Raw genomic sequence first — 12,485 nt, 5'->3', positions numbered from 1 at the left:
TGTTCTTTTTGCATGACCACGGTGGTGAATGCAGGACTCTAAGCATGTTTCAAAACCTACAGAACTATATACAACAAAAAGTGAATTTTACTGTATGTCCATTTAGATAAACTCATTTACAAAGTAATTTTTAAAAAGAAAATTATTAGATTGTCTCCTCAATACTGATTAAGAATGGCCTCGTTAGAGTCAGACAAGAGTCACCAATGCATGCTAAATCTAGGAGGTAAATTTTTTTTCAATGCAGAATTGACATATACTAGTTTCAGGTGTACAACCTAACTTGATATATGTGTGAATTGTGAATGATCACCACAGTAAGTCTCGTTAACATCCATTACCATACACAGTTACTAATCTTTTTCTTCTTGTGATGAGAACGTTTAAGATCCACTCTCAGCAGCTTTCAAATTCTGATATAGTCACCATGCTATATATTACAGCCTCATGACTTATTTTATAACTGGAAGTTTATACTTTTTGACCACCTTCACCCATTTCGCTTACACCCACCCCTATCTATGCAACCACCAATCTAACCTGTTCTTTTTTTTAATTAATTAAAAATGTTTTTTTAATTTACATCCAAGTTAGTTAACATATAGTGCAACAATGGTTTCAGGAGTAGATTCCTTAATGTCCTTACCCATTTAGCGCATCTCCCTTCCCACAACCCCTCCAGTAACTCTGTTTGTTCTCCATATTTAAGAGTCTCCTGGGGCGCCTGGGTGGCTTAGTCGGTTAAGCGTCCGACTTTCGCTTGGGTCATGATCTCGCGGTTCGTGGGTTCGAGTCCTGCGTCGGGCTCTGTGCTGACTGCCAGCTCAGAGCCTGGAGCCTGTTTCAGTCTGTGACTCCCTCTCTCTCTGACCCTCCCCTGCTCACGCTGTCTCTCTCTCTCCTAGAAATAAAAATTAAAAAAAAAAAAAAGAGTCTCTTATGTTTGGTCCCCTTCCCTGTTTTTGTATTAGTTTTGCTTCCCTTCCCTAATAATCTGTTCTATCTGTGAATTTTGGGGATTTTTTGTTTTTTAGATTCCACATATAAGTGAGATCATATATTGTCTGACTTATTTCATTTAGCATAACGCCCTCAAAGTCCATCCAAGTCATCACAGATGGCAAGATTTCCTTCTTTTTTATGGCTGAAAAATGTTCTATTGTATATTTACGCATTTTCTTTATCCATTCACCTATCAGTGGATACTTAGGTTGCTTCCGCATCTTGGCTACTGTAAATAACACTGCAACGAACAAGGGGGTGCAGATATCTTAAGTCAGTGTTTTCATTTTCTTCAGATAAATATCCATAAGTGGAATTGCTGGATCATAGGGTAGTTCTATTTTTTATTTTTTGAGCAATCTCCTTACTATTTTCCATGGTGACTGCACCAATTTATATTCTTACCAACAGTGCACAAGGGTTCTCTTTTCTCCACATCCTGGTCTCCACAACACTTGTTATTTCTTGTCTTTTTGATACCAGTCATTCTAACATGTGTGAGGTGATGCCTCACTGTGATTTTGACTTGCATTTCCCTGATGTTAGTCGTATTAAGCAACTTTTCATGTACCTGTTGACCATCTAGGAGGTAAATTCTGATGCAGACCACGGTCTTAAAATGTCTACTCACATTTAACAAGGAAAAAATATAAATATTTTGACTGTGACCAAATTCAATATCACCAATAAGAGGCAGATGGACATTTCATCCTCCTTATGATTTGCTAAAAAGGACATACATCACTTAGTCGTATTAGACAAGGAATGCATAAAATAATTATGACAAAAAAACAAAACTCCAAATGAGAAAGATTCTATTTTTTAAAAGTATTTTAACAATAAAAAATAAAAGAAGTATTGTTTTAAAAATATCAATGTCATAAAAGACAAAAGCTGTGAAAATGTTACAGATTAAAGGAGGTTAAAGAGATGAAAATTAATGTAATACATGATCCTAGACTGGCTTTTGTACAGAAGGGAGGAAAATGCCATAAAGGACATTATTGGATCATTTGACAAAATTGGAAACCAGACAGATTAAACACTGTATCAACACCAAATTTACTCAGATTGATTACTGTGGTTATGTAAGAGAATATTCTTTCTTATGAAATACATACTCAAGATTAGAGGGATAAGGGCCATGAGTAGTCAAGTTACTCTAAAATGATTCACAGAATGAAATATATAGACAAAACTGCAAAGCATGTGTGGCAGAATACTAACAAAAGAGTACATGGGTATTTTTTGTACTACTCTTAACTTTGTGTATGTGAAATTACTTCCAGATGAAAAGTTGTTTTTGTTAATGGTCTTGGTGGTGGGTCTCTTAGTAATGTTTAGTATTCAGATCCCAGTGGTATATGCTCTATTCTCAATACAATATCAAGAGTAATCTTTTTAAAATGTGACCAAGATTTGATGTTCCAATGGTTTCCCATCTCCGAGTAAAAGCCACAGTGACTGCGCTGGTCTCCAAGACCCGGCCTTTCGGGCCCAAGTACCTCTAACCTAACCTCCCATACTCTTCCTCCCTCAGCTGCTGTGCCACACTGGCCTTTTATCAGGTACATTTGCACCTCAGAGCCTTTGTACTTCCTGTTTGTTCTTTGTAGAATACTCTTTGCTCACATACTTGCTCACTCCCTTGCCTCTTGCAAATCTTTGCTCGAATGCTACCTTCTCAGTGAGGTTTTTCCTGACTACTGTAAAATCAGAACCCCTGCAACACCCAGCCCTCCCCATCCCCCTTAGTTTTCTTTTCCATAGTACTTGCTTCCATCAATACGTTACACAGTACTTGTTTTGTTCCTTGAGTGTAGACTTTATATGTTTTATTCGGTATAATACCCCAGCACCTAAAACAGTACCTAGCATATATGAGATAATCAAATACTTATTGAATGAATGAATGAATGAATGAATGAACAAGACTGTGTGTGTAAAGCAGCAGCAAATCACTCCTACAAAGTGACAGACAATTCAGGGAGAACCCTAATGGTTTATTCATTAAAAATGGGATTTTAATCATTTTAAAGCTATACTGGAAGATCACAATGGGGACTCTATTGCTAAACTGTGCTTAAGATGCAGATGTTCAGTTTATGTCTGAAAAAGGATGAAGTTAAAAAAAACCAAAACTGACTCATGACATCAAAAAGTAGCCAGAATCGATTAGACTCTCCGCAGATTCAGTGTCTAACTTCAGTTGTGCCTCAGTGCTATACTCACATCCTTCTGTTCATTCCTTCACTTCCTATCCTATTCACTGGAGAAGCCGTGCCAAAATTTGCACTTTCTTCGAGATTCCAAACCCTCCCCTCCCCTCTTACTCTTATCGTCTGAGCCCCCCATCTAATTACTGAGAAGACCAAGGCCACTCCACTTCAGCTCCCTCATTTCCATCCTCCATTTCAATGTCTGTTTTTATCAGCCCACCATCTTTCCATTCTATGAAAAAGAAGGCTCTTTCCTTCCTTTATAATTTTTCAGACACAAGTGAGTTAGTATGATCTAAGATCTGGAATTGCTATAACTACTTCTATTCCCCACTTCACATTAAAGCTAAAACGTCATTTAAAAAGTACTTGGAAAAGTGTTTTAAAGCAGTGATACTGTGATTAACTTTCTAGATTAACAAACATAAACGTTAATTTCATAGTTTTATAGTAACCTTAGAAGAAAGAAATAAAAATTCCAGAATGGTAGTTCCAGAAACATTAAGTTTGTTAGCTAGTTTATTTTTGGAATTTAACTGAGAAGTCTAAGTAGAAGAAGGACAAAGAAATCACCAGATCTAACATATAAATTATAAACTGTATTTCTTTATTGTTCAACATTACACATTTTCACCATTTTTGCAAATAATTTTTGAAAGTATTTAATACCAGCCTGAGCCAGTTCCACGTTGAAGGCCCTCAGGGCAAAACCAGAGCTTCTGGATTCTGCGGGGAGCAGCAGGGAGCACAAGTAGCCTTCATAGTCTCGTTTCCTATAACAAATAGGCAAAAAAGGACCATTTGCATGTTCTAAACTGTACACAAAAAAGTGCTGTCAAGAATTAACTGAAGAAACAGGGGCGCCTGGGTGGCTTAGTCGGTTAAGTGTCCGACTTTTGCTTGGGTCATGATCTCGTGGTTCGTGGGTTCGAGCCCCGCCTCGGGCTCTGTGCTGACTGCCAGCTCAGAGCCTGGAGCCTGTTTCAGTCTGTGACTCCCTCTCTCTCCTGCTCACGCTGTCTCTCTCTCTCCTAAAAATAAATAAAACATTTAAAAAAAAAAAAGAATTAACTGAAAAAACAAATAAGGCTTCGAGCCAAAATAGACCTGAAATTTCTTATATTTTATACTTGTTTCTTTATAATTACAAAAATGGATCTGCCCCCAATCCCAGACTAGTTAAAAAGAAATAATCTCTATTATTTTTACATACATAGTACTTATAATTTGTTTAAAAATTTTTTAATGTTTTATTTTTGAAAAAGAGAGAGAGACAGAGTGCAAGTGGGGGAGGGTCAGAGAGAGAAACAGAATCCAAATCTGAGCTGTCAGCACAGAGCCTAACGCGAGGCTCGAACACACAAATGGGGAGATCATGACCTGAGCCGAAGCCAAATGCCCAACCGAGCCACCCAGGCGCCCCTATAGTACTTATAATGTTAACTGTCTCTGAGTCACCTTGGTTTTGGTAAGAATTCAAATGAGCTACTCAGGTGGATTACACAAGTGAGTAATCCCAGCAAGTACGGCATGAACTCACAGGTTTTTTCTAAGTTTATTTATTTTGAGAGAGAGAAAGCGCACACAGGCAGGGGAGAGGCAGAGAGAGAGGGAGAGACAGAATCCCAAGCTGGCTCCACACAGGCAGCACAGAGCCCAACATGGGGCCCAATTTCACAAATCATGGGATCATGACCTGAGCCGAAATCAAGAGTCAGACACTTAACACTTAACCAAGTGAGCCACCCAGGCACCTCTTTAATACACAGATACAGACACAGATAAGACACAAAAGCAGAAAATAATATAGGAGTGTGTGGGTGGGTGTGTGCCTATGTGTACACGTATGTTTCCTAGCAGCATCTGCGGAGAGAACATGGAAGCAATAATATCACCCAAGCCCCCAGTCTTTTTAAAACAAGAGAAAGTAGACAAATACACGTTGGTAAATACTAAATGTCCATATTCACATAGAGACACAGTGTAATCTCTGAGCCCAATATACACTAACATTCTTATTAACTAAATTTACAAGGGAGAAACCCAAAAGATACCTTCTCAACCAAGTAATAAAAGGTTCACACCACAGAAATAGAGTTATCATGATACTGAGACCAGCATCTCAGAAATATTAAATAAACCCAAACTGAGAGAGATTCTACACAGTAACTGGCCTACTCTCCTCAAAAAAATGCTATGCTTATGAAAAATAAAGGAAGACTGAGAAAATGTGTCAGCCTAGAGAAGAGTAAAGAGATTTGACAATTAAATGTATCATATAATCCTAAATGTATGAAATACATAATCAAATAATCAGCAAAATTTGAATGGAGTCCATGGATTCAATAGTAATAATGCCTCAATTTTAATACCCTGATTTTGTTGGTTGTACTATAGTTATATGGGAGAGGAACCCTGGGTTAAGAAATACACACTAGGGGCACTTACATGGCTCAGTCGGTTAAGCATCTGACTCTTGATTTTATGGGCTTAGGTCATGATCTCATAGTTCATCATTTTGAGCCCCACGTCAGGCTCTGTGCTAACAGAGTGGAACCTGCTTGGATTCTCTGTCTCTCCCTCTCTCTGCCCCCCTCCCCCACTCATTCTCTTGCTCGCTCTTCCTCTCTCTGAAAGAAAGAAAGAAAGAAAGAAAGAAAGAAAGAAAGAAAGAAAGAAAGAAAGAAAGAAAGAAAAGAAGAAAGAAGGAAAGAAGAAAGAAAGGAAAGAAAAGGAAGGAAGGAAGAAAAGAAAGAAAAGGAAAAGAAAAGAAAAGAAAAGAAAAGAAAAGAAAAGAAAAGAAAAGAAAAGAAAAGAAAAAGAAAAGAAAAGAAAAAGCAAACACATTGAAATATTACAGGGAGGTAATGGGGCATCATGTCTTATGCTCAAATGGTTCAGAATGTTAACAATGACGAAATTTGGATGAAGAGTAAATTGGACCTCTGTGTACTATTTCTGTAATTTCTATGTCAATTTGAAATTACTTCAGGGGCACCTGAGTGGCTCTATCAGTTGAGTGTCTGACTCTTGATTTCAGCTCAGGTCATGCTCTCGCCTTCATGATATCAAGCCCAAAGCCGGCTTGCTTGGGACTTTCTCTCTCCCTCTCTCTGCCCCCTCCCCCACTTCTCTCCCTCTTTCTCAAAATAAATAAACTTTAAAAAAAGCAATGAAATTACTTCAAAATAAAAAGTTTAAAACATAGTCCTTATTATATATACATCATAGGACAAAGCTACCTTCACTGTAATACATTGCAACTTTATTATAACATTATTTCCTATAAAACCAGACGGTAATAAAGTAGGTCCAACTTCATTTCATGAGTTTAGGTACTGAAATTCAGACTACTCCCAGATTTCAACTGGTCCACTTTTTGTTATCTGCCTAACAGAATTTAAACCTCTTCTCACCACAACCTTCACAATTTCCTCCGACTTCCACATAAACAAAAGGAAGGGATCATGACAAGTAACCCTGCTATCACAAAACAGTTCTACTAAAAACTCTCACCATGAGTGGTTTCAGCTACAAAATAGACATGCAGGCAAAACAGGTCTCTAATTTATACTTTAATTTTTTTTAAATTTTTTAATGTTATATTTATTTTTGAGTGAGAGTGCAAGTGGGGTAGGGAAAGAGAGAAGTGGGGACAGAAGATCCAAAGCAGGCTAAGAGCTGAGAGTAGCAAGCCTGATGCAGGGCTTGAACTCACAGATCATGACCTGAGCTGAAGTTGGACACTCGACTGAGCCACCCAGGCGCCCTAATTTATACTTTTAAATACATATAGATATATTTTAAAATTAAATTTTAATATAAAAAGTCTCCAAACATCAAGTGTTTAAAACACTTGGAAATTAATATGAAATAGAAAACACTGAATAGCCATCAAGACTACAATCTCAATTTCTATCCAATTAGTTGACAGAAATGATATCTGCCACATCTATTTCCTAATTTCCAAAATGAGGCTTGATAACCTACCTGTTTCATATCTCCTAAAAATAATCAATACGTGAAGTCCTTCAGGTTTTTTACAGGGAAATGAAAAATGAAGATATACTAGTATGGAAACAACCTTTGGGAAATAAGATACTCGACTCAAATAAGGGTTTCTCCGTAAAGTTGTGTTTTGTGCTGTGGTGTTGTTTTTTTTAATTTTTGGTTGGAAATTTTTCTCAACAATATTACCAACTTCTTTATATTGAATAAGATATATTGATTATTTAACCATTTTTTCATCACTCAGGATCAGTGTTATAAAAATACTGATTGCTGGTATACAAGGATATCTTAAGTAGCCAACCAACGTCTAGTTATTCAAGTCTTTCAGACAGAAATGCCACACTGTGACGGTTCTATATAGCAACAGGACCTTTCATTCATTCACTAATTGTAACATTTATGCAGGGCCCACTATGTGCCAGCACTGTCTAGACACTGAAGATAGGTATAGACCTCAGTCTGGTAGGGAGAGACAGACATCAAANACAGGTGCATTTTCAGACATCTCCACTAGCACCTCCTTACCTCTTTATAGCACTAATCCCAAAGCCTGAGGCGGCCTTGGGGTTCCCCAAACCAAGCCCCAAGAAGCCTATGTAAATTAAGGTTTGTGATATCCCCAGGAACCCAGATTCCTAGCAGAGCTCTGGATGGCTAACCTGAATTTCTGGCCTGGTATCTTTTCCAATATTTGGAAGCTCTGCATAAGATATATGTCCAAAACAGTCTTGCACAAATAATTTCAGAGGCCAAATTTTTCAAAGATTAATGGACAATCTGAAGCTAGAAACTATAATCTTCCTTTCAAGTTTCATTTTGTTTTTTAATAAAACTACTATTGTGCATCTGTTATGTGCAGCATTTTTACACACCTCATCGCATTTAACCCTCATAACCAGGCTATAAAGTAGGAGTCGAAATTTATAAATGAGCAAATAGCTGAATTTTAATGTAATGTTCCCAAGTGATGGACCTAGGATTAATAAACGCAGATGAAGTCTGCATGCAAAATCCAGGCGTTTTAATAAATCACCAGTCAGAAGCCTCCATTCCACTTAAAGACCTACATGGACAGATTAAGTATCTGTCCATTTGTAAATACATATTTGAGAAAACTGTCATGTGATACCCATAAACTATTACTAGAAAAACAGTATAATAACCATATATACATATACTATAATATAGTGATCATACTATTACTTCTATATAGTAATACATAAGAAATAAGGAACAGTGATTATTCACCTCCAGATAGGGAAGTGAGGACATTACTACTGTCAAAAATTGCCCTGACAAGTAAGTGAATAATGTTAACTTGCTAACCTGTGTTTTTTATCATCAAAAAAATGTTACTTTAAAATATACAAAAATGAGTGTAACTGTTTAGCAGTTGTGGCTTATTGCTCTGATTTCCACTATTGTTATCTTGTGTCCCCTGTAAGTAATCAACAAATAAGGCAGAAACATTATTTTTAAAAGTGATTAAAAACAAAACAAAATGCTGAAATGCATGGGAATTCTGTTGTAGTTTGCGACATTTTGCTAAAATTGAATTTTTAAAAAGTTGTATTTACTAGTCCAGTCAAATTCAAGGGAGCTTAATTATTCTAGCATTTCCCAGAAGTTCTTCAGACCAGGTACTTTTCGGAGCCTTTCACCAAGGTTATATGTCACAGGCAGCAGAAGGGTAGCAGAAGGGCAGCAGGGGCTAAGCTATTGATCTTTGCAGTCAGGCAAAATTCCAAGGCCGGCCGTGTCCAGACTCACTAGGTCACCTGGTGACCCGATTCCTCTAACGGCTCTACACAGCCACTGCCATGTGCCAAGTCCTTCCGGTGTTATCAGGCTGAACAAAATTGTCATCAGGCCCTGACTTTATGAGACTATTCTACTCCATCTCAGGTAAATTCCCTAATCTCTCTAAACCTTCGTATCCTCATCCATTAAATAAGATAATAATGGTTTATATTGTGCTAACTGTGCCCTTGACTAACAGTGCCAGGCACTGTTGTAAATGCTTTAATCCTCATAACCCTAAACGGTAGATCTACATTTGTGCACCACAATCTGTAAAGGAAATTAAGTAAGTTACTGGTACTTTGCATAGTGCATGACACATGAAGAACTCACTTAGCTAAAAATTACTAGTCGTCCGTCCATTTTTGAAAAAGCTGTGCATGCAGTACGTTTCGGTAAATATTAAGGTTCAATCAAGGTGACAGACGAGGACTTCTGCCACAATTCGGTGGCCAGCGCGCAAGTTCCCACGGCCTCAGTCCCCGCCAACCCNCCCCCCCGCCGCGGGCCCGCGGCCTGGGGACGCCGCTCGGAGCGGAGCCAGGTGTCGCTGTGCTCCTCTGCATCGCGGCGGCCGCCGCGCTCTCCTGCCTTGTGGGTTCCAGAAAAGCCCCGCCTAAACCGGTGGACTCCACCCTGTCTCTCCTCCTTCCTTCCAGGTCCTTCTGAAGATGTATTTATCAAGGTAGGAGGATAGACAATAGTTTGACTGTTTACTAGCATAATTTATAACTTTTCGGTATTCACATAGTATGTGAGCCTCCTTTGGTACTCTTTCCCGCAGTATCTAAATATTAAAGGTGGGCCTAGTTGCCATGACCTGACCTGATCCAAGCCATACATCCCTGCCTACATCTGGATCCCAGTGATACCTCCTGCCTCCAGATTTGCCCTGTCTTCTATTCATGCAGTAGCCAGGCTGGTTCTTTCTAAAGTGCACATCCGATCATGATCCTTGCTTGCTTGACAGTCCTTACTGCGCATTGGATAAAGCCCTTCCATGATATGGCCCCTATTTACTTTTCAGCCTCAACCCTGACTATTTGCATTTGTGACTCCAGTTTAATGTTTCTCCTTAAACCGAAAGGAGTGTACCCTGTTGCATGGTTCTAAGAACTCTGTCCAGTTATACCTGCTTGGGTTTTACTCCCGGAGACTGCCTCTGCAGCCTATGCAGGACCTCAGTCCCTCCCTCATGTTCTCTTTTCTCTCTGGGCTTCTGTCCTTTAGCTCTAACAGACACGCACTAGTGTTTTTGATACCACAATTTAAACCTGATCTGTAAAAGGGAAAAAACATCACACATCTACATCTCTAGTTCTGATATCCTGCCTATCTGGACATCTTGCCATTACTTCAAAGTCCACTAATTCCCCTTTTTAGTCTCTTTATTTAATTGCACAGTAATCCCCTTCTCACAACCAGGGTAAACACTATGGAGTCATCATTCCTTCTTCCCTCTTCTATATGTAATGTAAAGTGTCTGGTCACATCCATCAATTTCTTTTCCTTTACGTACTCACATACTTGGTTTTGTAGCTGATGCAAAACATGGATTCAGATCCTGCCTCTGCTTCCTACTATCTGTGTGACCTTGGGCACTTACCTTTTCTTGTGCCTCAGATACCTCTCCTACATAATGGAAATAATTATAAAACCTACTTCATAAGGCTCTTGTATAAGTTAAATGAGATAATACATTTAAGGCACCTAGGCAGTGTCTCGCCCATTAATCACACTCAACACAAGTCAACTATGTAGGGGGAAACATTAAGAAAGACTTTTTAGGGGCACCTGGGTGGCTCAGTCAGTTGAGTGGCCAACTCTTGATTTCGGCTCAGGTCATGATCCCAGGGTCATGAGTTCGAACCCTGCATCTGGCTCCATCTGAGCTTGGAGCCTGCTTGGGATTCTCTCTCTCTCCTTCTGCCCCTCTCCCCAATTCCCACACTCTCTCTCCTTAAAATAAAATTTAAAAATTAAAAAACAAAAGAGTTTAAAAGGAGCAAAAAGATTGTGTCTCAATGGTAAGCTAGACATCGTTCAGTTTACTTGATTCTAAAAGGTCTTGGTGGGGTGCCTGGGTGGCTCAGTTAAGCGTCGAATTTCGGCTCAGGTGATNTTAAATTTAAAAATAAATAAATAAATAAAAGGTCTTGTTTCCTTTCATCATCTTTGAGCTATTTTACAATTCTGTAAGTTACAGAATATTGACAATAATGCAAATTATTCTTGTGCATAAACATGCAAATTATGTTCGTAGGAGTTTCAGTTGATTATTATCCTATGGACATTGACCAGTTTGATTTACTTAAACATTCCTAACTGCCTATATAGTCTGGTACTTTGATTATGTCTTTGAATTAGTTGCAGCATCTTACTGGTTCCCACATTAATTATGAGTTAAATGAAAAAATTTTTTAAGATTTTATTTTTTTAAGTAATCTCTACACCCAACAGAGGGCTTGAACTTACAACCCCAAGATCAAGAGTCACATGCTCTATTGACTAAACCAGCCAGGTGCCATTTCAATGAAATTTTTGACATGTCTTCATTTTATATCTGTATAAGAGTCATGGTTATACAATTTTGTTAAAAATTATTCTTTAACATCTACCATTAGCTATTATTAACTTATCTTCAATTTTATTTCCATTACCCAGTTTCATATCTTTCTGATGGACATATTTAGTTTTTTTCATTTCCAGGCCAATGAATCTGTATTGAAAAATACCATTTCTAGTAATCACAAATTAATGCAAATCAAACTCATACATACTAAAGGTGTTATGAGCCTATAGATATATAAACTTTAAGGCAGAATTCCAGTTAATGGTGGTAGAAGAAAAATTAATGACTTTTAAAATTATGCTGCGGATAACATACTACCACCAACTAGCATTTATAAGAACATCTATTATTTGCTAATTTTGAAATTAATGTTTTCTTATTTATTGAGAGAGAGAGCAAGCAGGAGAGGGGCAGAGAGAGAGAGGGAGAGAGAGAATCCCAAGCAAGCTCTGCACTGTCAGAGTAGAGCCCAACATAGGGCTTGAACCCACAAACCATGAGGTCATGACTTTAACCGAAACCAAGAGTCGGACGCTCAACCAACTGACCCACCCAGGCGCCCCTTGAAATTAAATTTTTTAAGAGTTATGAGCACATAAAATATTTCCTTAGTCTAATACTTGATATCAAAACCAATATATTTGAAATATGCATATACTTTTATTCAGTCAAGGTTACAATCAAGGCAAAAGCCCAGTGCTTAACCCCAAAATTGACATTTGTAAGTAAATAACCACAGAAGCACAGTTTATTAACTTGGCATTTAGCTGTGACATTTGCTCACGATATCGTTTCTGAATATATGACTCTCCATGGTGATTTTAACTGTTCCATCTGTGTAATTATGGATGAAATATAGTAACATTTCTTCCCAAGCTTTA

The 12,485-nt window shown here is 38.1% G+C and overlaps 1 protein-coding gene and 1 non-coding gene across 3 annotated transcripts in view; one reads left to right on the top strand and one right to left on the bottom strand.

Moving 5' to 3' along the window:
* Positions 1-9,489, bottom strand: part of NDUFAF6 (NADH:ubiquinone oxidoreductase complex assembly factor 6) — a 30,862-nt gene extending 21,373 nt beyond the window's left edge. Inside the window, exons 1-2 of one of the 2 annotated variants that reach the window (XM_077771321.1) lie at positions 9,366-9,489; positions 3,891-3,994 (exon numbers count right to left, since the gene is read on the bottom strand). The gene's annotated coding sequence lies outside the window, so the exon portion shown is untranslated. The remainder of the gene's footprint in view (positions 1-3,890; positions 3,995-9,365) is intronic. The other variant, XM_077771320.1, reaches the window with a different exon arrangement.
* Positions 4,084-4,168, top strand: TRNAK-UUU (transfer RNA lysine (anticodon UUU)). The gene has a single exon. It is a non-coding gene; the product is annotated as a tRNA-Lys (tRNA).
* Positions 9,490-12,485: the final 2,996 nt, after the last annotated feature.

This window comes from Crocuta crocuta, unplaced genomic scaffold, assembly GCF_008692635.1.
Source record: "Crocuta crocuta isolate KB4526 unplaced genomic scaffold, BGI_CrCroc_1.0 scaffold235, whole genome shotgun sequence".
In the NCBI taxonomy this organism is placed as follows: domain Eukaryota; kingdom Metazoa; phylum Chordata; class Mammalia; order Carnivora; family Hyaenidae; genus Crocuta; species Crocuta crocuta.
This window is presented reverse-complemented; position numbering and strand designations above follow the sequence as displayed.